At 42.1% G+C, this 26,369-nt stretch overlaps 1 protein-coding gene and 1 pseudogene across 4 annotated transcripts in view; one reads left to right on the top strand and one right to left on the bottom strand.

Moving 5' to 3' along the window:
* Nucleotides 1–2,147: 2,147 nt before the first annotated feature.
* The window catches only part of DAG1 (dystroglycan 1 (dystrophin-associated glycoprotein 1)), a 72,391-nt gene continuing 48,169 nt past the window's right edge, over nt 2,148–26,369 (top strand). Inside the window, exons 1-2 of one of the 4 annotated variants that reach the window (XM_006892905.1) lie at nt 2,148–2,464; nt 14,712–14,770. The gene's annotated coding sequence lies outside the window, so the exon portion shown is untranslated. Of the gene's footprint in view, nt 2,608–14,711; nt 14,771–26,369 lie in introns of all 4 variants that reach the window. The other 3 variants (XM_006892907.1, XM_006892904.1, XM_006892906.1) reach the window with 3 other exon arrangements.
* LOC102877023 lies at nt 21,045–21,826 on the bottom strand (annotated as a pseudogene).

Raw genomic sequence — 26,369 nt, 5'->3', positions numbered from 1 at the left:
ATTGTAGCAGCATTAGAGAATTAAAACAAATTTGGAAATCCAGAGCCTTTAATTGTGCTCATGTAGAACCTGTGCATAGGCCAAGAGGTTAAAAAAGAACAAAGGGTTATTACATGACTTAAATTTAGAAAAGGTGTGAAAAATGTTTAATAAATTTACTATACTTACCTAACAGGAAAAGGACAATCTCCTCCAGTGCAATTTACAGACACTGAAACCTGCTGGAGGGAGGGCCAACTATGAGTCTATTCTGACTCATGAAAACAACAACATACTTGTTCAATCTGTATGTTGAGCAAATAATCTAAGAAGCTGGATTGTGTGAAGAATGAAGCACCGATATTGGTGGAAGCCTTATTAATAAGTTATTATCTAGGAGGAGCTATTTCTTGGAGAAAGACATGATGCTGGGAGGGGTGCAAGGTCAGTGAAGGAGAGGAAGACCCTCAAGGCTTGACACAGTGACTGCTGCAATGGGCTCTTGTGTGTCAGGAAGTGTGAATATGGCACAGGACAGAACGGAGTTCAAATTTTCTGTTCATAGGGTTGTTATAAATTGTACTCCATTTGACAGCACCTAACAACAACAATATGCAAATGATACAACCTTGTTTGCTGACCGTAAAGAAGGTTTGAAGTAGGCTTGAAGTATTTACCTTGCAAAGACCAAAGACTATATAGTGTGGATCACACCTCAAATTATGAACAACAACAACAAAATCCTCACAACTGAACTAGTAAGCAACATCATGGTAAACAGACGATTTAAGCTGTCCAGGACTTAATTTCAGTTGGATCCACAATCATTGTCCATGGAAACATAATCAAGAAATCAAAAGACGTACTTCATTCACTAGGCAAAGCTGCTGTAAAAGACATTTTTAAAATGTTAAAGAGCAAAGATATCACTTTGAGGACTAAAGTATTTTCAATCATATGCAATAGAAAGAAAAGTAGATAATGAATGAGAAAGACTAAAGAATTGAAGAATTTGAGTTACGGTGTTGGCAAAGAATATTTCATATATCATTGATTGCTAGAAAGAATGAACATATTTATCTTGAAAAAAGTGTAGCCAGACTATTATTTAGAAGGGATGATGAGTAGACTTAATTTTCTGTGCTTTGGACACGTTATCAGAAATGATTGGTCCCTGGAGAAGGACATCGTGATTGGTCAATGATAAAGAGGAAGACAAACAACAAGACGGATTGACACAATGTCTACAACAATGTGCTCAAACAGAATGATTGTGAGGATGGCGTAGCATAGGACAATGTTTTTCTTTTGTTGTGCAGATTTGCTATGAGTCATAACCAATTTAAGGGTATCCACCAACAGGTTCATATCACATATCCCCAGGCCCATCCACTAACTGGACAGTTCAGGTCCTCTGGGGTCGGACACGAGTGTGGAGGACGGCAGATAAACCCTGGAGCGGGATAGAGAGCTTTCAAGACCCTCCATTTGAGGGGAAGAAAGGACCTCCCTCAGCAGTAACCCCTGCCCCCTTACTATCCCACCTCCCGAAAGAATGTGGGCAGCAGGGAGTGAGTGACCAGCGCCAGCGGGTCAAAGCTATTTCGGGAGCCAGAGGAGGCATCGGATTCCAGGCGTTCCGGGCAGGGGGAGGAGATCAGGGTGAAGCTCCTCCCGCGCTCCGGCCTTAGAGAGAGGTCAGCTTTCCTCCCTCTTGTTCCTAGCCTCAGTTTCCCCTTTGGTGTAAGGACTAGTGAGCGGAGTTGTCCTCCTCCATAATTCAGAGAACGATTTACGATTGTTTCGTGCTTTAGAAGCGAATGCTTCTTGCTTTGAGTTTAGGGGAACTAGGAAGGCCAAAGGCAGCCAAGGGCCAGCTGTGGCAGGACCGGTTTTCTGTTCTGATAGCTGTGTGGTCTTGCAGTAGTTTCAGAGATCCAAAGACCTGACACTGAGCGGAGCAACACCCCTACCGATGTCCCGAGCGTTCTAGGCGACCCAGACTTGCTGGGCGTGTCCCCTGGACCGACCTGGCGGGTCTCAGGGGGTGGAGCTTCCGGAACGGGGCGTGGTTATCAGGGTGGAGGCGTGACGAGCCAATGAGCGGAGCGGGGAAGTCGGAGGCGGGGTCTGCGCGCGGGTGCGGCGCCCTGCGGGGCGGCAGACGCAGGCAAAAGCGGGCGGTTCACTGACGGCCAGGAGGCGCCGCGCGGAACTGGTGGCACGATTGGCTGTGGCACTCGCGTGTCAGGCGGTTGCTAGGCTCCGGCCGCGCGCCCCGCCCTCGCGCTCGGCGCCCTCTCACCACCCGGTACGTGCTCGCGCGGAGGCTGCGGCGCGGCGCTCGCGCTCCTCGGGCTCGGCGGCGGCGGTGGCGGCGGCAGTGGCGGCGGCGGCGGCATAGCGCCGAGTCCCCGGGGAGCAGCGGCGGCGTCCTGCGGCCCAGTGGAACCGGCACTTGCTGCGGCCCGCCCGCTGGCTCTCGGTGAGTGTGCATCGCCCATCCCCTGACCTGTGCCTGGTTGCCGGGGTCCCCTAGCCCCGCCGCCGGCTGGGCCTCCCGCGGAACACCTGCTGCTGCTAGCTCTTGGGCCCGGGGCGGGGACATGGTCGCGGACGTCCTTGCGGGTGAGACAGCGGAGCGGTCCGTGTGGCCCTTCTGCTTTCGGTCCCGTAGGCGACGGTTCTGGATGCTGGCCGGCCCGGCCTGGGCTGTGCGACGCGGCTGTGGGCCAGGCCTTAGTCCGGCCCGCGCCCTCCGGAACGCGGGGCCTGCTCATCAGCCGCGGGCGTGTGCGGCCTGCGGGCGGCTTCCTGGGCCCCCAGCGGGGTCACGGCCCAGTTCGGCCGGAGCTGGAGAATGAGGTTTGGAGCCCCTACCAGAGGAGGGGAGAGGCACTGCCAACGCTCGGTTTTGCTTACACCCTTGGGTCCTCCTCACCTCCCACCCTCTTGGAAGCCTGCTACCTTTTCACCTTTTTACTTTATGTTTGTTAAGACCAGGCACCTACAGATGCTTTTGGAAGATGTCCCCGGAGAAAATGAGGCTTGGGTTCAGAAGCTTTTTAGCATAATTTCTTACAAAGTCGACTGGTGATTTAAAATGCATCGTTTACTCACTAGTTGGAGAGGCAGGAGCGCTTAGACTTGAAAGTGGTTATTTCAGAATTAGTTTTCATAGTGATTACTAAGTTTGCTTTGGTTGGAGGTAGAGCCTGGGACAGGCGTTTATAGCCTTGCGTTCTTACTTAAGAGCCATTTCCCTAAATAAGCGAGTAGAAGTGATTCCTGGCATGGAACCCAGACTCTGAGCAGCAGGGAGGGTGTTGTTTATAGGACAGAAGTCCAGATAAAGAGCTGGATGTGCTACCTCTACCATGTGTTTTGATATTTCTAGTTTAGGCTGGGTATCATAATTTTATCAAGTTGTACTTGTGTGTAGAGTTCAGGGACATTGTGATATTTTAGAATATCAAGAATCTTTTGGAGACTCAAAGATCCAGTTATAATCTGGACGAGTTGCATTGAACTTTGTTTGCCTTCGAGCCAGGAAGGATGAGCTCATGTCCTCATGCCTAAAGGATCTGAGGAGTGGTTTTTTGAAGAAATCATATTTAAGGAGAGAATTGGATATGAAGTGGGAAACTGTACCAAATCCTTGGGTCACTGTATAAAGGTAGGGAGTACTATACAGGCAACAGACATCTGGTGGGAACATGGGAATTTGTGTTGCTACATGCCTTTCTTGAAATAGAGAGGGCAAGTTCTCAGTGTCCTGAAATACAAAATACATTTATTTGTTCAACAACTATGTCGCTTCACTATGTGTCTGATTCTGTTCTCTAGGAACTCATGTTTTGGGGGCAGCTGATGTTGGGGATCCCATGATTAACAGTGCCTGCTCCCTGAGTGTATGCCTATGGTGCTTTGAGAACCTAAGGAGAGGATTTCTGAGATGTAGCTAGGAGGGCCAGTAGGCATTAGCTGGGGGACAGTGAGATCTGGACACAGGGAACCACATGTACACTAGGACCTAAAATAGCACCAGTGAGTCTTCCAGTTGGCAGGTGGGAACCTGGGTCCTTGCTGATGGAGATCAAGAATTTAATTCTGTGCTTGAGGTTGCAGGAGCCAGGGAATGCTTTTAGTGAGAGGAGTAGCACAACTCAGACTTGGATTTAGGAAGGTCTTGGTGGTGGCCACAGATAAACTAACGGGAAAGGGAAAGTATTAGGACTTTTAACCTGGAGATCAGCCAGCAGAGGAGAGGTGGGAGGGGACAGGAACCTCCTGAGGATAAAAGAAGAAAAAAAATAATTAGAGCAGAGGGGATGTCACACTAGGACAGGGAGAAGCTTGCATTTAGGAGTGTGTGTGGGACAGAGTGGCAGCACCAAGTGTGACTAAATGTTTTAACCACCTCTTCTGAAGGAATTGGATATGGTCACCGCAAGTTTGCTGGTATCAACCTCTTCAACATTGAGAATGGTAGGACTTGGGGAGACCTTGAGGCCTTTTCATCAGATTGAAATAGTTGCTGGAGAAAATTGAGACTTGGCACTTGATTGTTTAAACCTTATCTCTTACTTTCTCACCTGAGCCTGGGGCATTGTATTTCCTCTTGGGTATGGCAAATGCCTTAACCTCTGAGAGTGAAAGTGTATTCATTTATGTTGCGACAGATTAGTCCATGTTCAGTCCTTTTCCTTGCCTTTGTTCCAACCTCTGCTGCTCCTTAGGTCAGTTGTTGTTAGGTGCAGTGGAGTCCACTGCTCATAGTGACTGAATGAATAGCTTTGAACCATGCCCTATCTTGAGCCAGTCTCACTGTACCTGACATACCTGCCCTTGTTGCTACAGTCACTTTGCCAGTCCATCTCATCCAGGGTCATCTTCTACCCTGACTCTCCACCCTTCCAAGCATGGTGTCCCAGTGATATGATAGAAAAGACCCTCCGATGTGCACTATCATTAATTCTTAGAAAACCCTCCCTTTATACAGGCTGAGGAAACTTAATCACAGAAGAATGATTGTGTCTGAGGTCGCATAACTGGCATGTGACAGTTAGGATTTGACCCCATATCGACCCATATTGAACATTTAATTACAATTATTTGCATTTGTATTGGATCAAACTGATAATGACAGGGTCGGGTCTCTGGATGAAGATCAAGTCCAGATATCTGGCATTGGGTAGAGGCAGGACATTATGAGTACCACATGGAATTCTGGAAACAAGCTGTGAATACCTCGAAACCTACCCGGGATCATTAATGCCTTCCTGGTGCCTGCATTAGGTACTGTGGGGACACAGCCAAATTAAGCCAAGGAACTTGATCTCTAAACTTGCATTGGGGATGGATGTGTGTGTGTGTGTGTGTGTGTGTGTGTGTGTGTGGTTAGTTGCTGTTGAGTTAGTTGCAACTCATAGTGACCCTTTGCACAACAGAATGAAGCATTGCCTGGTCCTGCACTACCCTCACCATCTTTGTTCAGTGTGAGTGTATTATTGCAGCCATTATGTAAATTTTACTTGTTGAGGGTATTTTTCTTTTTTACTGGCCCTCTCCTTTACCAATCATCCCTTTTCCCTTCTGATAACATGTCCAGAGTAAATGAGATGAAGCCTCACTGTTCTCACATCTTTTTTTAACTTTTTAAATTTCAAAATGTTTGCAGTCAAATGAATTATTGTCTCATTTATCACAGAAAAGTTCTGGGGTATGGATTGAGTTGAAAAAGTTCAATGAATTTTCTCGTAGGAGAAAATTTTCACAGCATCTCCAGGATCATCATGAAACCTGGCCCTGGCTTCAACATCGACGCCCCAAGGACTCTGTACCTGTTGGCTGGGGACAGTTATTTCCTAGGTACTGACTCCCATACATTATAAGGCCTCTCAGTCTCTGGCATAGACCTCTTGAAATTGGTAGCTGCAGCTTCCTCAGTGTTCCAGGCTTGGAGCTGGGGGTGACCCTAAGCTCATTTTTTTTTTCTGTAATTATATTTTATTAATTTTCATAAACATTTACAGAGATTTTGGGCTTCCACTCATTCATTGTTGCACTATTCTCCTATTCTCTCTACCCTCCTCCCAGTTTGCTCTTGTCCAAATGCCACACCTAAGCTCATTTTTAAGAATCGTTCTGACATTAAGTCTTCCATGACAGATTTATTCATTCTTTCTGGCAGTCCATGATATTTTTAATATTCTTTCTTCACTGAGTCCCGAATTCAAAGATGTCAATTCTTCTTCAGTTTTTTAAATTCATTATCCAGCTTTCCTTATGAGGCAATTGAAAATACAAAATGACTTGGGTCAGGAGTACCATAGTCATCATTTTAATAAAGAGATCTTCTGCAGCAAATTTGCTGATTGCCAAGTATTGCCTGATGTCTTGATTTCTGTTTCTTTGGACATTGACTGTGGATCCAAGTAAAGTGAGTGAGTGAGAGAGAGAGAGAGAGAGAGAGAGTGTGTGTATGTGTGTGTGTGTGTGTGTGTGTGTTGAGATGCAGTCAGTACTGAAAGCTCTGATCTTTGATCTTCATCATTTTATGCTTCAGGTTTTTTATTTAACAAGCTTATATCATCAGCGTATTCCAGGTTGTTAATGAGTCTTTCTCCAATCCTGATAACTCGTTTTTCATATAGCCCAAACTCTTGGATTATTTGTTTAGCATGCAGATTGAATAAGTTTGGTGAAAGATCCAACCCTTGCTCACACCTTCTTGATTTAATCCATGTGGTAACAAGCACATTAAATGTTCTGGAATTCCTTTTTTTTTAAAAAACTTTAGTGCTACACTTTAAGGCATTCCCATTCTTTGCAGTGTTAATCATAGTTTGTTATGATTCATACAGTTAAGTGCCTTTGCAAAGTCAATACACTTAACTTTTTCAGCTTTCAACCAGATCGATCTGAAATCAGCATTGATGTTTTACATAGTCTTACAACTTCAGTTTGGATTTCAAGCAGTCCCCTTTTGATGTACTACTACAGTAATTTTTCTAATGATCTTCAACAAAAAATTTTACTTGACTGTGATCTTAATGGTAGTGTTCAATAAATTCTACATTCTTTTTATCACTTTTCTGTGAATTAGGCATGAATAAGGGTGGGTCTTTTCTAGTTGATTGAGTACTTCTAGCATTGCATCCACTTGTTGAAGCATCTCAGGAATTAAATTGTATCCCCTATAAATATGTATCATTCTCAGATTATCTTCCCTTTTGTCATTTGATGTAATTTCTTTATGTGTTACAAATCCTAATCTCTGCTGGTGGTTAATAAGCCAGGGTTAGGTTATGTTAAAGAGGATTAGGTTGTATTTGTTCTGGTAATAAGACAGGATTAGGGTGGAATCCCAACACCATGCTCTGGTCACATCTCTTATCTGATAAAAGGAAATTTCTCTAGGGTGTAGCCTACACCATCTTTTATCTTAAAAAGGTAAGAGGAGAGAGAAGTAAACAGAGGAGGGACCTAATTACCATCAGGAAAGAAGAACCTAGAGTAGAACATATTCCTAAAACCCTGGGCCCTTACATGGAGAACCTCCTGGACCTAGGGGAAGATTGATACCTAGAGCTCTCTAAGGAACCTCAGCCCCACATGTTGAAAGGAGACAGACTTCCCCCCAGATCAAGTAGAAAGAAAGCTTTCCTCTAGAGTTGGTGTTCTGATTTGGAATTCTTAACTGTTTAAATGGAGAGAATAAATTTATCTTTGTTGAAACCATTTACTTATGGTATTCCTGTTACAGTGGTACTGGATAACCAAGATTCTCAGTTATCTTGGAGAACTTGGGAGTGGTCTCTTTTTTTTTTTTGTTTTTCATTTTTGCCTGCAGTGCAGCTTGTCCTTCTTCCTTTAATACTGTCAGTTCTTGATCAGATGCTAGCTTCTGAAATGATTGAAAGTTGACTGGTTCTTTTTCATGCAGTGACTCTATAGACTGTTCATCTGGTGCTTCCTATGTCATTCATCAATTCTTGACCTGTTTTGTAAGTTGTTTTTTTTTTTAATTTATTTTTTATTTATTTATTTTGTTTTGTTTTGTTTTGTAAGTTTTAAGGGGAGATAAACTCAAGGTCGTACCTTAGTTCTCTTGGACTTGTTTTTAATTTTCTTTAGTTTTACCTAGAATTTGCATATGAACAATTAATGAGTCTGTTCTGTAGTTAGCTTCTGGCTTTGTGCTGAGTAATGACATTGAGCTTCTCTAGAGTCTTTTCCCACAGATAATGGGAGAGAGATGAACAAATCTCCTCCAGTGTGATTTACAATCCCTGAAAACCTGCTGGAGGATCAGCTATGATTCAGTTCCAACTCAGTGGCCATAAAGTCAGTGTGATTCTCATGTATTCTGTTTGGCAAGGTCTCTGTATTTAGTCAGACTTGCCTTTGAGTCAGTTCTCATTCTTAGTAGGATAAAGTAGAACTGCTCCATAGGGTTTCTTAGGCTGTAAGTATTTCTTTTTTTGTCATTTGAATGAAAGTTCACAAAGTAAATTGATTTCCCATTAAACCATTCATATTTTGTTTTTTAGCATTATAATAGTCACAATGTCATCACACTCCTCTCACTTCCTCACTGTAGTTCTCATTTCTGGTAATCCTTCTATTCTACCTTTTTCTGCTCTCAAGATTTTATCTTTGAACAGATGCTGTCTTTTGATCTTGTGTAGTTGGTGTTACTGATCACCTTATGGGCCATTCAGTTGTCTGACTGAAAGTTGAACCATGGGGGTGAAGATTGTAAATATGTAAATTTGTACAGAAGCCGAGTGCTACATCTTTCTCCTGCGGAAGTTGCTGATGAGATTAAACCACAAACCTTGGGGAGCTCTAGTGGCCTACTGGCAAGAAGCTGCACTGCAATCCCAGAGGTGTACGGTTCGAATCCACCAGATGCTTTGCTGGAGAAGGAGGGACAATCTCCTCCTGTACCAGTCAGATCCGATTTGATGGTACACACACCAAAATAATAAAAATAAAAAACAAACCAAAAAAACCCCACAAACCTTTCAGTTTGCAGCTGAGTGCTTAGCCAAGGCTTTTCAGGCCCACGTACAGTTACTGTTTTATGCTGCTGAGGAAAGATGTTGCCTGGTGGTCATTGGTCTTGCAAAGTCTGTCATGTGATCTCCAAATTGTGTCTATCACCAAGACTGTTACAACTACCAATTTTTCTTTGTTTCTAACTTTTCATATTCCAGTCACCAGTAATTATCAGAGTATTTTGATTGTACATTTAATTAATTTCTAGCTGTAGAAGTTCGTAAAAGTTAAAAATCTTCTGTTTCTTCATCTTTGACATTAGTAGTTGATAGGTCAATTGGAATGTTGTTGTATTAACTGGTTTTCCCTTTAGTTGTACAGATACTATCTGACAGTATTGTACTTCAGGAGAGATCTTGAAATATTTTTTTGACATTGAATGTGCCATCCTTCCTTTTCAATTTGTCATTCTCAGTATATTAAGCCATGATTGTCCATTACAAAATGGCCCTTCCATTTCTGCTCATTACTGCCTAGAATATTGATCTCTGCACGTTCATTTTTGATGACTTTCCATTTTTTTTTCGATTCATACTTTGTACACACCACATTCCGATTATTAATGGATGTTTGCAGCTGGTTTTTTTTTCTCTTCTCATTTTTAATGTGCCACATCAGCAATGGAAAGTCCTTAAAGCTTTACTCTGTCCATACCACTAAGGTTGACTCTACTTGGAAGAGGTGGCTCTTCTCCAGTCTACTTTTGGGTGTTTTCCAGCCTGAGGTACTCTTCTGGCATAATATCAGACAGTGTTCCGCTGCTATTCATAAAGTTTTCACTGTCTTTACCCCTCCCCCCTTTTTTTTAAAAAAAGAGGTATATTAAGATCTTTCTTTGTAGCCTGTCTTTTGTAGTCAAAGTGATATTGAAACTTGTCACTGTCAGTTATCCTATGGGCATTTGAAATATCAGTAGCATAGCTTCCAATATCATAGCAACCTACAAGTCACCACAATCTGATAGGTGAGTGATGGGATAGATCTTTAAGAAGGCTTAATGGTTTAATTGGTGAAGGAGTAATGACAGGAAGGTCCACACACCCTGGCTGTAAAAGAGGCATGGCTAGGAGTGGGAGGGAGAAGAAGGAGTATATTTTCTGTGTGTTCTGGAAGATGGGATTGGGACCAGAAGGTGAAGTGGAGGAGTTTGGAGTTGTCAGCAGGAAACATTGATGGTTTAAGGGGCCTAGAGCACAGCTGTGTCAGGATCAGCTCTTAATCCTAAGTGATGGTGGTGTTACATGCCATCAAGTTGGAACCAACTCATAGGTGACCCTGCAGTGGCTTTTCAGAAGCTGTAAATTACACAGAAAGAGAGTGTCCATCTTTCTCCTTTGAAGCAGCCAGTGAATTCGAGCCACCTGCCTTTGGGTTGGCAGCACAACTCTTTACCTACTAGACCACTAGTGCATCCTTTAAGAAATGAGCTCCCAGAATGAATGTGGTGCCTGGACTGGAGGTAAGTTGGTTGCTACTGTAGTCTAGGGAGGAGATCCTCCTGTTGTTAATTCTGACTCCTGGCAACCCTCTAACTGGTTTCCATGGCTGTAAATCTTTATGGGAGGAGACTGCCCATCCTGGAGCAACTGGTTGATTTGAACCACTGACCTTATAGTTAGAAGCCTGACATGTTAGACTCTATGCCACTTGAGCTCTTCAGTGGGAAGATAGTGTACCTGGAAGAAGAGAGTGGTTGACAGTGAGGTAATGGGAGAAGAAAACTCCAGGGTGAGTTCAGCAGACATTGAGGCCTAAATATAGTGCTGGTGGCAGAAGGGCCCTTCTGTTGAGTGAAACGGCCAGGAAGCAATGGAGAGAGGATGAGGACATAAAACAGCATCAGCTAAGCATGGGTGAGGACTTGAGAAAGAAGATCCTCTAGGCTGCGGAAGAGGAAGAAGGATCAGCTAGTCTTGTGGCAGGTAGTGAAACTAGAAAAGGGTGAACAGAAAAAGGAAGAGGAGGGAAGAAGGATGAGGCTGTATCTGAGGACCAAAGGTAGACAGGTTAGAGTGAGAGGAGTTGTCTCCTGTGGATGAGCAAGGCAAAGATACACCTGAAGGCAAAAACTAGACCAGGGGGTAGCCTCTGAAAGTTCAGAGTAGGTGCCCTGGTAGGAAACGGTGAGAAGATAGACTGGCTTTGGGTACAGATGAAGAAGGCAGACCGGGGCAGCAAAAGATAATTGTAAGAAAGGAGGCCCTCCTGTCAGGAGAGAATTTGATGACCTGCCTTGAGGGTTTTGCCTCTGCCATGGTGTTTTCTGAGTCTGTGCTTTCAGGTCTTTTGGGTATACATCCAGGAGTACAATTTGCTAGGTGATATGCTAGTTCTCATTTCAGTTTTTTAAGGAAATGGCACATTGTTTTGCACAACAAGCTGTATTATTTTGCATTCCCACTGATTTCCTTACATCACTGCCAACATGTATTACTTTAAAAAAATTATTTTCCATCTTAGCCATTCTAATAGGATTGAAATGGCATCTCATTGTGGTTTTGTTTCTATGCTTACTTTTTGAGTTGGGCTTATTTTGGTTATAGTTTTCTTGATGAGAGGGGTACCTCTAGTTTAGCTAGATGGGCCAAAAAGAAGAGTGAGGTTTGTATATTTTTTTTTCTAGCCCACATAGGAAGTTTAACTTCTCTCATAGGAATGAGAAGTTTGGTTATTCAGTTTACCTTGTGTGCTATAGACTGGAGCCACTGTACTTCATGACTGGAGGCTGAGACCTCTGTATTAATAGGGAAAGTCAGAAAGGCAGGTATGAACATTGAAGAGTCCCCAGATGGAGATTAGAGAGCTAATGTTGAACCTCAGGGGAATGTGATGTGCGAAGAAATTCAAGTAGCATATTCTTAAGTGGTGTGCCGTGTTAGTTAGGGATTTCCTTTTCCTTTCCCAGAGCATATTTTCTCCCATTCTGCATTAGAGTGTTGCTACCCTTTTGTCAGTGTTATAATACTGTTGCTTCTTAAGCCTCCATCTTTCTCTGGATTTCCTGTATTGACAGCCACTCCAGGCCTGAAGATACTTCTTGGAGTAAGGCAGTTTTGAATATTCCAGTTACTAATTTGGTCATTTTCATAGCAGATCTTTATGTATTAAATGTCTTCGTAGGAGTCACAAAACCAACTTTGACTATTTATAATCCTCATTTGTTCTGATTATTACTGATAATGCTATACTAGCAATTTCTATAAATAAAGTTTTAGAGTAGTTTACAGAATTACACCATTCAGAAGGCTTAATTTAGCCTTAGTGAATAAGGTTTCTTATTTTCTTGATTTGGTTTGTTAGCTAAGCATTTCCAAAGATCTAGGGTAGAGACATTCTGGAGCAATACAAATCTAAGCACAAAACTCAAGTTTACTTAGTTTGTATGTTAGCGGTAAGGTTCTAATGAGAAAAATGATTTAAATATTTAAAAATATCAATATTGTAACAGAATGTCATTTTCTTGCATGTCATGGGGTGCATTTGATGGTGTCAGTACTTTATTTCTCAATTATACTTTTTTTATTGTTAAAAATCTAAATGGCCAAAACATACTACTTCACAGTTTCTCCTAGTACAATTCAGTGACATTGATTGAATTCTTCTGGTTGTACAATTCTCATCTTTTCCTTTTTGAATTGTTCCTTCTCTATGAACATAAATTCACTGTCTCCTAAGTTTCTTCATCAATCTTTCAAGTTGCTGTTGTCTTTTTATCCTATATAGGTAGTTATTAATAGATCACAGAGCTCAAGGCGATGTTCTTTACCAATTAAGCTGAAAAATTGTTGGCTTTTTAAGGAGACTTCAGGGGATATTTTTGGCTTAGTTTAAAGATTACCTAAAAAAAAAAAAGATTACCTCAAGACAGTACTTGGGGGCTTCACGGAGCCCTTTGGGTCCAGAAAGTCTAAAGTCCATGTTGTTGTTATGTGCCATCGAGTCACTTGTGACTCATAGCGACCCTATGTAAAACATCCCTAAACACTGCCCTATCCTGTGCCAGTCTCACTGTCTCTGACACACCTACTCCCATTACTCCAGTCACTGAATCAGTCCACCTCATAGAGGGTCTTTCTCTCCTGCACTGTTCCTCCACCCTCCCAAGCATTACGTCCCTCCTTGCAACATGTCCAAAGTATGTCAGACGAAGCTTCAGAATCTTTTTCTCCAAGGAGCAGCTTGGTTTAACCCTCTCCAGGATGAACCCATTTGTTTTTTTAGCAGTCCATGGTATATTCAATACTCCTCTCAAACACCACAGCTCAAAGGCATCATTTCTCCTTCTATCCTCCCTAGTCATCGTCCAACTCTCTGATGCGCAGCAGTGATTGCAAAGACCATGGTCTGTATCAGGTGCATCTTAGTCTCCTGAGTGACACCATTGCTCTTCTGTACTTTAGAGAGGTCCCTAACAGCAGACTTTCCCATTGCAGTATGTCCTTTAATTTCCTGGCTGCTGTTGCCAAGAGTGTTGACCATGGAGCCAAGCAAACTAAAGCTGTTAACAATCTCAATCTCTTCACCATCCATCCTGATGCTGCTGATCAAAAAATGATTGGAATAGCACATCAACAGTGAACTGCCAGAAGTTCAGGCTGGCTTTGGAAGGGGTCATAGTACTAGGGATATTGTAGCTAATGTTAGATGGATCGTGGCTGAAAGCAGGGAGTGCCAGAAGAATGCCTATCTATGGTTTATTGATTATGCAAAGGCATTTGACTGTCTTTGGCTGACTCTGAGAAAAATGAGAATCCCAGAACACTTGACCATGCTAATGTGAAACCTATAGTTGGACCAGGAGGTAGTCATGAGAACGGAGCAAGGAAACACTGCATGGTTCAAAATTGGGAAAGGTGTACACCAGGAATGTGTCTTATCCCCATACCTTTTCAACCTGTATGCAGAACAGATTATCCAGGAGGCTGGGCTCTATGAGAAGTGTGACATCAGGATTGGTCGAAGATCTAGCAACAGTCTGTGTTATGCAGATGACACAACCCTGCTTGCTGAAACTGAGGAGGACCTGAAGCACTTGTTGCAGAAGGTCAAGGACTGCAGCCTTCAATATGGATTGAGGCTCAATATCAAGAAGACAAAGATTCTCACCAAAGTCCATGAGAATATTAAATTTTGTTCTTCACTTTTCCCATTTTGACTACTGTTGTTCTGCAGATTATCAGAATGTATCAATTATGGTAGGTAGGAGCTATTTAATTCTTTTAATTCATGGAGGTAATTAACCAAACAATGAATTTTCTCTTCCTCCTCTTCCTGACTCCCTTTTTTCCTCTGTTGGTGAGTAGAGGATAATGATTGTGCCTTGCTCACTGCTTTTAAGCTTTTAAGACCCCAGGCACTCTGCAACAGCAAGTAGGTAGAACAGATTTAGTTACACTTTCTTGAATGAATTGTTTTTAAAATAATACTGTCTAAAGTACAGACATTGGAGTTAATTTTATATCTTTAAAACCTTAACTATTTTGAACGTTTTGTCTAGAAAATACATCCTTTCCTTAGTAGTGACCTTTGACAAAGAAGGGTAACTAATTAGTGGTGTGGGCAGGAGACTGAGTGGCATTCCCACTTCCTTTCCAATTGGTCATTGTGGTGTAATTCTATCTTAGTTGTGGGCATTCATCAGTTTCAGTTCCTTTTTTTCCTCATAGGGCCTTTTGCCGTCCAGGAAGATAAAAGCTTTTAAAGCAGTTTCATATTAGAAAGTGAGGTAGAGTACTTGAAATGACAACTGCAAAGTAAAGAGATGGGATAATCACTATGTGGCAAATGGTTAATCACAGACTTTTCAGATATTTGTAATTTTAGGATACTTTTAATATAAGAAGCAGCCAAGAAATGGAAAAAGATACATTTCATTGGGCAAATCATCTGCAAAAAGTCTCTTTAAATTGTTAAAACGCAAAGATGTTACCTTGAAGACTAAAGTGCACCTGTCCCAAGCCATGGATTTTTCAGTAGCCTTGTTTACTTGCAAAAACTGGAATACAAACAAGGTTTGTAGAACATACAAAGAAGAATTGGTGCTTTTGAGTGAGTCTTGTTGAAGAATACTAGATGTATTGTAGACTGCCAGAAAACAAATCTGTCATGGAAGAATTACAATCAGAATGTTCTTTAGGCGAGCTCTGGTGGCCTAGTGGCAAGAAGCTGCACTGCAACCCTAGAAGTACACGGTTCGAATCCACCAGATGCTCTTGCTGGAGAAGGAGGAAAAATCTCCTCCTGTACCAGTCAGATCTGATTTGACGATACACACAACACAAAATAATAAAAATAAAATAAAATTAAAAAAATAAAAAAAGAATGTTCTTTAGAAGTGAGGAGGGTGAGACTTTGCCTTTAGACTTTGGCCAGGCTAACAGAAGGGACTAAGGGACCAGTCTCTGGAGGAGGACAGTCATGTTTGGTAGAGGGTCGTCTAAAATGAATATGACCCTCACTCAGGATGGATTGGTACAGTGGCTGCAACAGTGTGCTCAGAAATAGCAATGCTTATGAGGATGATGTGGCACAGAGGTGTACATAGAGTTTCTGTGAGTTGAAACTGTATGACAGCACATCAAAACAATGAGGAAAAAATTGTCAGATAATGCATACCTTTAAATTCCTTGTTGTCCCCCAGAGATAGCCCGTGGGGAGTAATTCTGAGTTTAGATCAGACTAATATAGATAATTTTCATCCAGCTTTTCTCCTGCTCTAATATTTGTTCTATAAACCTCAAATCTAGTATGAATTTTGTTCTAGAAATATATTTCAGGTAACCTATCACTAGTTCTTAAGGAGCTCTGGTGGTGTAGTCTGTAGCTAGATGTGCTGCTAACCTAAAGTGGCACCTCTCTGGCAGTTTGAACCCACTAACAGATCCTGGAGGAAAAATGGGCAGTCTTCTTCCTTGCTGTTTATACCCACCCAAAAATCCATTGAGGATCGGTTATGACTTGGTTCCTATGTGATGTCAATGAGGTTGAGGTGTTTCTTTTTGTTTTTAGCATTCTTACATAGGAACCCTGGTAGCTAAGCAGGTTAAGAATTGGACTGCTAATTTAAAGGTCAGTGGTTTGAACCCATCAGTTGTTCCTTGGAAGAAAGATAAGACCGTCTGTTTCATTAAAACTTACAGCTACAAAGAAGCTGCACTGCAATCCCAGAGGTGCACGGTTTGAGGCCACCAGATGCTCTGCTGGAGAATAAGGGGCAATCTCCTCCTGTACCAGTCAGATCTGATTTGATGGCACACATACACAAAATACAATTTACAGCTGTGGAAATGGAATGGAGCAGGAGGCTGTGCAGCCAGATTCTTTCTTCCTGAGGCAATCACGGTCCTTGGATACCTTACAAAAGGGGGGTGTGCCATTTGAGGGGAGCTCAAGGGTAAGCAGAGCACCATGGAAGGTTGCAGGGACGATGTGGCCTATGTGGTTCCCTCTATTGTCATTTACTCTAATTTTTAAAAAAAATTTTATTTTATATTGGTTTGCTTACAAAATTTATAGACATTGTGTTTCATACTATTCTTCACTCACATGATGTTTCATATAATCATTTGTATACGTTGTTGTTTTTATTATGTGCTGTTGAGTTGCCTTCAACCCATAGCAACCCTACAGACAACAGCTCTGAAGCCTGCCCTGTCCTGAGCCAGACTCACTAACTCCCACACTGCTACCCCCATTGCCCCAGTTACTGTACCAGTCCATCTCATCTGGGTCCTTCCTCTTCTGTGTTGTCCCTCCACTTCTCTGAGCATGATGTCTTTTATCAAGAACCAGTACTTCCTTGCCACATGCCCAAAGTATGTGAGCCAGAGCTTCAGAATCCTAGTCTCCAAGGAGAAAATTGGTCTCACTCTCTCCAGACAGACTTATTTGTTTTCTTGGTGGTCGATGGTATGTTCAAAATTCTTATGCAGCACCACAACTCAAAGACATTGATTCTTCTTCTGTCATCCTTAATCATTGTTCAGCCCTCTGATACATAGCAAGTAATTGCAAAAACTATGGCCTGTACAGGCTCACTTAAGTCTATAGACTGACATCATTGTATCTCGGTACTCTAGAGAGGTACCTGACAGCATATTTTCTCAATGCAATTCATCTTTGATTTTCTGACTGCTGGTGCCAAGATTGTTGATTGTGGAGCCAAGCAAGCTGTAATTGTTAACAATTTCAATCTCTTCTCCATCTATCTTGGTGCTACCAGTCGACCTAAAGGTTAGGATCTTTGTCTTCTTGATATTGAGATTCATCCATATTGAAGACTACAGTCCTTGACCTTCTGCAGCAAGTGCTTCAGATCCACCTCAGTTTTAGCAAGCAAGGTTGTGTTATCTGCATAATGTAGGTTGTTGATGAGTCTTCCTCTAATCCTGATGCCACATTTCTCCTCACAGAGCCCAGCCTCCCAAATAATATAGATTGCATATAGATTGAAAAGATAGGGAGACAGGATGCATCCCTGACACTCTGATTTTGAACCAGTGTTTCCTTGCCCTGTTCTGATAACTGCTTTCTGGTCCAAGTATAGGTTTCGTATAAGCACAATCAGATGTTCTGTGATTCCCATTTTCCTTAAGGTTAATCACTGTTGTGATCCACACAGTCAAATGCCTTTGCATAGTCAATGAAACAGGTAGGTATTCCTCTAATAATCTTTGATTTCTGCCAAGATCCATCTGACATTGGCGGTAATGTCTCTAGTACCATGAACTCTTCTAAACCCAGCTTGTATTTCTGGTAGTTCTCTGTCAATGTACTACTGTTCTGTATGTTTTTGGATAATCTTCAGGATTTTGCTTGCATGTGATATTAATGATATTGTTCAGTAATTTCCACACTGTTGAGTCACCTTATTTTGGAATGGGAATAAATATGGATCTCTTCCAGTTAGTTGGCCTGGCAGTTTCCTGCAGATTTTTTTGGCACAACCTAGTGAGCACATCCAGGACAGCATCTATTTGTTGAAATTTATCAGTTGATATTCCATCAATTCCTGGGGCTTTATAATTTGCATTATGTTTTATAGAAGTAATCACTATTGGACTTTTTTTAGGTGGTCCTGCCCCCCACCAACTCTACCTTTTTTTAGTAAGACCTGTCCATGTTCTTTACAACTAGTGGTTTGAACATTATGCAGATGTTTTTTTTTCTTTCTATATTTTATTAATTTTCATAAACATTTACAGAGATTTTGGGTTTCCATTCATTCCTTGTTGCACTATTCTCTCTACCCTCCTCCCAGTTTGTTCTTGTCCAAATGCCACAGTGCTTGTCAAAGCCAGTTCTGATTAATCTTCTTTGTCAGTGTGTCCTTTGCCATTCCCTATCACTCCTCCCTGAGAGAGACTTCACCCTGAGTCATAAGGAAAAGGGGATGGTGTATTCTCTTAGCTACTTCCTGCTGAAAAGGGACGCTGTGGGTTTCAGGGTGAAGATCTTCTCTCACTACTCTAAAGGGCCCCTTTGGCAGTAGGAAACACATAGACTATTATGGAGATTGATTTTGGGATTTAGATGCACTCTTATTGATTGTGCTTGGCCGTACATGTTCATATCCTTGAAGATGTATCATGGGGGTGTTGCAACCTAGAAGACACAAATTTGACTAACAAGTTATAAGTACATGAGTTCAAAAATTATGGAAAAGTAAAAGAAAAGATTCTTTCATTGTTTTACAAACCCTCCCCCAGGTCCCCTCCACCATGTAGCCCTCGCTCTAGTCTCCTGTGATGGCAGAAATACCTAGTTATATATCTCTTTTAAACAGTTTTCTCCCTCCTCTGTTTCAGTGCAGTATACATTATTGAACCCATCTTACTCAGTCTCTCCCCAACCCCAAGGACAGTCCCATTCTACAACAGTGGCATCATGTAATATTTGTCCTTTTGTGACTGGGATATTTCACTCAGCATAATGTTCTCCAGAGTCAACCATTTTGAATAATATTGCATGAGTTCCTTGTTTTTTAATGCAGCATAGTATTCCATTGTGCGAATATACCACAGCTTCTCTAGCCATTCGTTTGTTGATGGGCACTTAGGTTGTTTCCAACTCCTTGCTATTGTGAACAAAGCTGCAATAAACATGGGTGTGCATATATCTGCTTGGATGTCAGCTATGGTCTCTTCAGGGTATATTCCCAGTAGTGGAATTGCTGGGTCAGATGGTATCTCTATTTGCAACTTTTTGAGAAAGCGCCATACTGCTTTCCACAGGGGTTGCACCATTTTACACTCCCACCAACAGTGAATCAGGGTTCCAGTTTCTCCACAACCTCGCCATATGCAGATGTTTTTATACTTGGAGTGTGGAACTCCACAAGCAGGAAATGAGGTCCCTTTCATAAATTCTCTAGTTGCATGTATATGCATTTAGATGTAATAGCAGAATTGCAAGATGGTTCTAGTTTGATTTTTGCAAATGTTAGGGTCATCTGTTTTCCTTCTAGCAGTCCGATAGCAACCCATATACCCCAGAGTTGCTGTGGGATTGCTGAAGACGTTTCTTCATGTGGTCTGCAGAGAAAGTAAACAAGTTCTACCTTGATTGTCATAAACTCCTTGCTTAGTTAGATCAGTTGTTCTCCAGGGCTTGGTTGATTCTGCAGTGACTTTTTGCCAAGAAAAATGAGGTAATCAATCATGGAATTCTAAGTAACTTTTCCCCTCTTTTTGGCTATTAATCACAACTGGGACACTGTCCTTTTCTGGGCCTTTAGTTCAACTCTGGAATACTTGTGTTAAATATGTGCCTTGCCTCTCTGACTGCTGTACTCTCTTGATTTGGCTGGTAGGTAGCCTTTGCTTCAGAACTGCCCTGACCTCAGGGAGTCTTCATTGCTTTCTGAGTTGTTCCTCCCCCCCCCCTTTTTTTTATACTTATTGAGTTTTTAAATGGTGGGGTTCGACCCACTGAGTTGTCCTTGAGCTGGGGCTGAGTCTTGGGAGATGAAGGTGTATAGAGAACTCTACTCTCTCTCTCCTGTGAGATTTGAAGTGTCTTTTATATTTTTATATTTTGAGAAGTGTTGTGAAGATTGAGTTGCCTGAGTGGAGAAATTTGGTAGGAGGAGACTTAAAGAGGAGCTCTTTATTAAAGATCTAAAAATAGAATTCATTAAAGTCACAAGTAGCAGTAGGATTTCTGTCTCATTCTCTGCTCTGGGTTTGTGTTACTGTTGGCTTCTGCTTCTTTATTGAAAAGATCACAATATTTTGTCAGAAAGGTCAGTATTATAGTATAGACTTAAAGCTCTATACTTGTCTTTCTCAAAGATAGGCTTTTTCCTGTTTTAAAAGTAGTTTTTTAAAAAAAATAACTGGGTTCTTTGGCTCAGGAAAGAAGTTCTTAGCAGGAAAATTGGTTTTTCTGCTTGCTGTGCCAGCCCTGAGCTAGTAGGGTCTGTGGGGTTCTGTATTTCTACAAAGCCCTGAACTTCTCCCCCTCCTTTTTTTTTTTAACCTTGTTAACCATATAGTGGCTTCTCCCCAAGTTGGCCAGTTTCACCTGATTTAATAACATGGCACTTCAGGTCTCTCCTGATTTTTTTGTCCCCCCCTGGGATTCCCTTTTGGACAGTGCTACACATATTTTCTTCCTGTGCAGTCCTCTTGTGCCCCAGGCTGCATGTGCCCTTTCCCTCTGCGCAAGGGGGTGGAGGAATGTCCCGGCTGCTGCTTTCGCCTCCTGCCACCCGGCTTCCTGGGAGAATGAGGCCCATTGTGGGCTGTGGCTTTGGGAGGACCTTTCACTTTAGTGTCAGGCCTGCTGTGGCCTCTTATGTCCGGTCTGCTGTGATCCTTGGGCAAGGAGGGGCCACCCTGGCCTTTTTTCCTTACAGGCCTCACTGCTGCCTCCCTGGAATGGTACTCCTCCTTCTGTCTGCCCCAGGTAGGTCTTCTGATCTTATCATCATCTTCTTTTTTTTTTTTTTAAATGGTGGACTAAGTTTATTCTTCTGTACAGAAAAGTCAATGTGTACATCAACCCAGTTTGGTGGTGAGTTCTTTGGTCTTGACCTTCTCTAGCTTGGCGATGTGGACCACCAACTTGGGCCCCAGGACATTGCCTCCCCAGTGGCAGTGAATCTCATCTTATCTGTCATTGTAATTGGTCCAGATAGCTTTTCCCAGCTTCATCAGAGCGCCTTTATTTCCGAGTTCACCTGCGTGAAGGCAACAGTGGTGCAGGTCTTCTGATGGATGAGACAGCCCAGCCTGGCCTTGCCCTTGATAATTCAGTCGGGAACACTCATCTTATGAAACAAGGCCAGCAGGAAGACCACCAGCTCTATGGGGTCCATGTTGTGTGCGATCACCACCAGTTGGGCCTTCTTGTTCTCCACCAGGGTGGTGACTCTATTCATCCCTGCACAGAGGACAGGGGGCTCTTGGTGTGGGTGTCTCCTTTGCCAACAGCCTCTGCTTCTTCTCCTTCTTGGTCTCTTGTCAGTAATTGTTGGCCAATTACTCAGCTTCAGCAGCTGAGTAATAGTCTTATCAATCCAAGGCCTGAGTAAACTGGTTAATGGTGGGTGGCACCTTGAGTCATTTGTATAGGATGTCCCTTTGCTTTTGCAGTCGGATATAGCGGGGCCATTGACTGAGCAGGTAAGGACCCTTTTGGATTGAATGTCCTGCCTGATGCCAAAGTTTTTGGGTCTTTTCACGAACAGAGGACTCACCACTTTCTTGGCCTCCTGCTTCTTGACCACGGTGGGCACTGGGGCCACCTTCTTCCCCTTGGCCTTCTTTCCCTTCGGCATCTTGGGCGGATGGACAAGACAGATGATTTTGATAAACATTTTGTGGGTCCTTTTACAGACATATGGCTTCTTTTACAACATCTCCAAAGCCATATTTGATGAGGTCTGCTATTCCCTCGGGTGACTGAGTGCTCAGTCATAGGAGGCTTGGTGTTCTTGTGACCTTTCCTGTGTTCTGAACACTCTCAAACGAGTAGGGTTAGTTACTCTGTTAATGAATAAAATTGGATTTTTCAGTTCTTCTTTTCTTTTCTTTTTTTTTTCCAGTTCTTATTGTCTTTGTTTCTTCATAAATCAACTTTTGAACTAGTTGAAGATGTGAAAGTCCAGATAGTGCAAAGCCATAAGTGCACTGTTTCATGAAAGGCAAATTTGTTCTGGATATAGACCCTGTGCAGAGATCTTGCTACCTTCTTTGATCCATGCCTTGGGCCATTTCACCCCACCCCAGAAAAATTATGCTCCTGGAAAAAAATGTCCAGTTTTTGGTTTTCCCTGGAAGAATCTTGAAAAAGCAGTCAACACTGACACTTCTGCCTGTCATTTGTTTTTATTGCAAGATGGGAGGGGGAACCTTCTGCTTGAGCCATTTGATAATTTCTTTGTTTTAGCCTTGGCAGTGAAGTTTTATATTATTCAAATGAAAGAATGAAACATAGTTGTCATACTATGACCACAGTGTACATTCTAATGCTTGTTATTAATAGGACAGAATTGAATTTTCAAAAAATAGATGTTCAGATAAGATATAGTCATACTGTGGTATCTTGGGTCATAACTTCCGAAGAGCTCAAGTGCGCTTGCTTTGGGGCAAGATTTTTGGCACTAGTCAGATGGGGCTGAGCAGTGAAAACACTTGATTGCGCTCCAGTCTAAACCTGGATCTGAGGAAGGAACCAGCCAGAGGTAGCAAGTCCCCTGTGGCCCTCCTATCCTAGTGAGGCTTTAAATAAGGCACTTGACCTCTCTGCTTTGATAAAATAGGACCTAGTGTTCTCCCCATAGGCTACTGAGAATGAAATGATAGCTTACTTAGTAAGATATCTGCAGGGTGCCTGGCAGTCCTCCATAATTGTTACTTGTTATTATTACATCTGCCTTTTTTTCCTTTGTGGTGTAAATTAGGTGTCTGCTATTTCATGAATGCTGAACTTATTTCTTAGGTTGAGTGATGATAGGTTCATTTTTTTGGTGTGTGTTGATTTATAAGTATGTACATAATAGGTTATTTTGCATGTATCAGATAATCTTTATAAAAAAGAAAATAAAAAAGAAACAGCTCCTTTGTTCCTTCTGGAAAACCATTCTAGCCTGACCATTCTGGGATTTTTGAGCACCGTGGTGTCTTGCCTGGAATGGTGGCACTTGAAGGCACTCATTGATACACCCTCTTATCTCACAAGCTGAGTAAAGAACTACATATAGTAACTTGAGTATCAAGGTTTCAGTTAACTAGTCAACACTGATTAGCTTTTAAAGGAGATTCTTTGATATGTGCTTAGTTCTGTTTTCTCAAAATCACCTGCCTTTTTTTTGCATAACATAATTTCTAATTGGACTTATCAATAACAATGTATAACTATTGTGAAAAAGAGTCTTAGTTTTCAAAGATATATATCTACCTATCAAATGTTTCTCCGGTGGCCTGGTGATAAGAAGCTGCGCTGCAATCCCAAAGGCACTTGGTTTGAATTCACCAGCTGCTCCGTGAGGAAGGATGGGCAGTCTCCACCTGTATGATTTAATGCCTTTGAAAACCTTGGATAGTTTCAGTTATGGGTCACTTTTGACTCAACAACACACAACAACAACAGCAACATAAGTACATACAAACACACTTTCTCTCTCTCTTAGGGGAGCTCTGGTGGCTTGGTGGTAAGGAGTTCTGCTGTCAACCCAAAGGCAGGTGTTTCAAACTGCCAGCTGCTACTGGAGGGTCAGCTGTGAGTCAGTTCTGACTCGATGGCACTTAGCAACATACATAAATGTATATATGTGTGTATTAATTATCCTGCTTTGACTCCCTAATTGGGTAAATAGTAATTTAAAATTTTGGCTTTTTGGCCAACAGATGCCTTCTGAAAGACCTGGAACGTGGGAATTCCTGGTTGAATGTTAGCCTGCTGTATACCTGGAATGTGAAATTTCCCTTTACTACTGAGCACAGTTGGAATTCTTTAGAACAGGAATTGGAAATCTGCAGTTTGGTTGAGTTTTGTGTTGTGTGGGTTCCCCCCACCCCGTCTATTTTGTAGTTGGAAGAACTTGGTACAGCATTTCTAAACGTTAATTTAGTTAGCAACTCCCCCTGAAATCTGAGCTGTTGCATAAGGAGCAAACAGCATAGAACCTGTTGGTGAGCTTTCGGGTGTAAGGAAGGTAAGGGTCCAAGCACTGGTGCTTAACTTCTGAGCAGGGAATGCTTGTCCTGAGTACAAAAATTAGGGAGTTCTGATTGCCCAGTCTGTAGGGAATTGAACTGCTAACCCAGAGGTGACCATTTTCTGTTTGAATTTACCAGCTGCTCTGTGGGAAAAAGATGGGCAATCTTCTTTTGTGTGATTCTTAACCTCTGAAAATTCGATGGAGAGTCAACCATGAATCAGTTCCCGCTCAAAGGCAATAAGTTATTGAAGCACAAAAATTGAGTCCCGGCTCCTACATAATGCAGGTAACATATTTTATGATTCTGTGCTGATGGTGAGCTGAGCTCTGGGTTTTCTGTGGGGAAGGCTGTGGATTTCATGATAGTAATAGCATTAGTCTCTGACCTTTGTGTAGAAAATGACCGTGATACTACCAGAAGGGAACTGAAAATAAAGCTCCAAGTGCTCACTCTAAATCCTCTGACATTCTAGAGAAGAAACAGTCTATAGGGCTTCTCCCAGCCTGGGAATGCGGCAGGGCACTACTGAACAGGCAGGAGGTTGATAAGGTTCTCAGGAGAAACAGAAGATATCCATTTTCTACTGCAGGTTCTAAAGTCTAGATTGCTGGTTATTTTGGGGGATTATTGACCTTGACAGTTTTAGTTCAGCTTTGGATCTGGGGTGGAGAAAACAGGATATCCAACAGTGTACACAGTGAATATCTGTGTTTCTTAGCTCAGATGGTCTGTATTTAAACACAGGAACATTACATATCTACAAGAGATTATGGGGGGCTGGGTTAATTTTTTAAAAATTTTTTTAGTGTGTGTGTGTGTACCATCAAATCAGATCTGACTGGTACAGGAGGAGATTGTTCCTCCTTCTCCAGCAGAGCATCTGGTAGATTTAAACCATGCACCTCAGGGATTGCAGTGCAGCTTCTTGCCACTAGACCACCAGAGCTCACCTGGATTAATATTTTTTATACTTTGTAAATATTCTCCTTCCCCCCCCTTTTTTTTAGGAACCCTGGTGGCATAAGGGGTTAAATACTGGATGCTTACTGAAAAGCTAGTAGTTTGAAATCTCTAGCTGCTCTGAAGGCAATAGTTGGAGGAGTATGCATCCATAAAGATTTATAGCTCTGAAACCTTATGGGATAGTTGTACTCTGTCCTATAGACTTGTTGTGATTTAGAATCACCTTGATGGCTATGGATTGGTTTGGATAGGGGTCCCACTTTTAAGTGTTTATTCTATCTGTGCATTGGTTTACTTTACTTTAAAAAAATTGTATAAAATAAAACAAATATAGAGGAAACAGTACAAAAAAATATACTACATTATAAAGTCAAGAAATAGAGCTTTGCCCCATCAGTGGCCCTTCTATGGGCTGTATCCTTTGAGTTTCCTTCCTTCTCCCCAAAAGTGACCCTCATCTTGACTTTTTAAAAATTTATTGCCTTATGCTTCCATTTTGTTTTATCTTCCAAGTTTCTATCCTGTATTTTAAATTTGTCCACTTAAAATTTTGAGAAATCTTTTTAAGTCTTTTAAATCTGTGTTTCTTTCCTCCATTCCTTTTTCTTGTGCTTATCTGTTGAATAATCTGGACTCTGGACCTGTGATATTACCCAGTCAGGATTTGGCAAGTTGCATCTCATGGTGAGTTCTCACTAATGGTTCTCTCAGAAGTGCTGCCTTCCTCTTGTCCCACACTTTGCTCAGAGAAGATACTCGAGTGTCTCTTCTGTGGGTGGTGGGACTCAGGAAGGGTCAGGCCCAGCACAACCTCTTAAGGACTCTACAGTCCTTGTCAAACCAGTCTCCTTCCTGAGCAGGTGTGACAGCTCTGCCCTGATAGACCTGACAGACTGGGATGGGCCCACCGTGTTGTTTTGTGCCTAGGCCTCCCCTCTGTTCTGTTGGTACACTGTCCTTCTTCCTTAATTCACAGTTCCTCTGCCTTTCATCGACCACCAGTTTGTTTTCTCTCTCACCATTTTCCTCTTTGTTTATAGGATGCTCTGATTGGGAAAAAGGTTTTTGAGCATTTGAAAAAGAAGTTTGTTTTTTTTGTTTTTTAAATTTAGGTTGTTTATTTTTCATTTCAATGAACATCTACAGAGATTTTGGGATTCCATTCATTCATTGTTGCACCCTTCTCCCCGCACA

Source organism: Elephantulus edwardii, unplaced genomic scaffold (genome assembly GCF_000299155.1).
Source record: "Elephantulus edwardii isolate Elephantulus edwardi_28Jun2011 unplaced genomic scaffold, EleEdw1.0 scaffold00121, whole genome shotgun sequence".
Taxonomy (NCBI): domain Eukaryota; kingdom Metazoa; phylum Chordata; class Mammalia; order Macroscelidea; family Macroscelididae; genus Elephantulus; species Elephantulus edwardii.
The sequence above is the reverse complement of the archived record's forward strand: the minus strand, read 5'-3'. Positions and strand labels throughout refer to the sequence as shown.